Genomic DNA, 1,168 nt, shown 5'->3' on the forward strand with positions numbered 1-1,168 from the left:
ATTATGGGGACTTCTCTCTCCAGTACTGGAAACTTGGGCTGGAGAGCCTGGTGTGGGGCTCGGACTTCTGGCTCCACCAGGGGAACCTTCGCAGAAGAGATATACCTCCCAATTTTTGACGGTCATATGCAGGTGTGGGAACAGCCTGTTCTGCATCTTTGCCTCTCCTACCAGTCTCAAGATGGCTTCTTCTGTATGTCCTTAGTTATAGAGCTTTGGTTCAGCCAGATTTCAGGTGATTATCAATGATGGTTGTTCTGTAGTTTAGTTGTAATTTTGATGTGGTCATGAAAGGATGCAAGCAAAATTGTTTCTCTACTCTGTCATCTTGACCCTGAATCACGCTGAAGTCATCTTGGTTCTCCTCCCTCATTATAAAGATGTGGGAAATAGAGGCTTTGGGGAATCTCATATTGTCAGATAATTTAAGAAATGCAGGTGAAAATAAAGAGTGAATCAGGATCTTACAGTGCCATCTACCTCAACATTCATATATCTCTGTTAGATACTAGGCACTGCCAGGTTCTAGAAATATAAAAATGATGAGACTCAGTACCTTCCCTTTAGGGGCTTCAAGTCATCAATGCTCCAGTGTTCAGCACACTTAAGCACAATCTATGTTGCTTCATTAAAGTGAAACCATTGCTTCAGGCTTAACCTATAGCAGATCTAGATTTGTCATTTTCTTCCCCCAGAACAATGATCATCGATCTATTTTGTAAACTTTGGGGGAAGATGTTTAAGAGGTTTGGCCCACCTCCAGAAATCCTCTCCAGAATGTCAGGGAGCTATGGACCATAGGTCTTTGATATCTGCTAGCATTTCTGGAATAACACAAAACACTGAGGCTTACAAGAGGGTTCCACCTGAGGCTACAACTGCATTCACAAATAGATTCAATGCAACCCAGCCTCAAAGTACCTTGCCTCAGCCTGTCTCAAGACCCTAGCAGGCCAATTTTCTTGATGAGGGGATCTGGTCCTGTTGGGTGGACATGAGCAGTTCCTAGAGCCGAATGCTATTAATGCCACAGGGGTAACGTGAAAAGTTGCCACACTCCTACCTCTGTTCCACTTGCCATTCCACCCCCTTTTATTTTTTGTTTGTTTGTTTGTTTTTTTTGTTTTTTGTTTTTTTTTTTTTAAAGATTTTCGTTAAATATAGTTAG

The sequence above is a fragment of the Hipposideros armiger genome, unplaced genomic scaffold, assembly GCF_001890085.2.
Source record: "Hipposideros armiger isolate ML-2016 unplaced genomic scaffold, ASM189008v1 scaffold_277, whole genome shotgun sequence".
In the NCBI taxonomy this organism is placed as follows: Eukaryota; Metazoa; Chordata; class Mammalia; order Chiroptera; family Hipposideridae; genus Hipposideros; species Hipposideros armiger.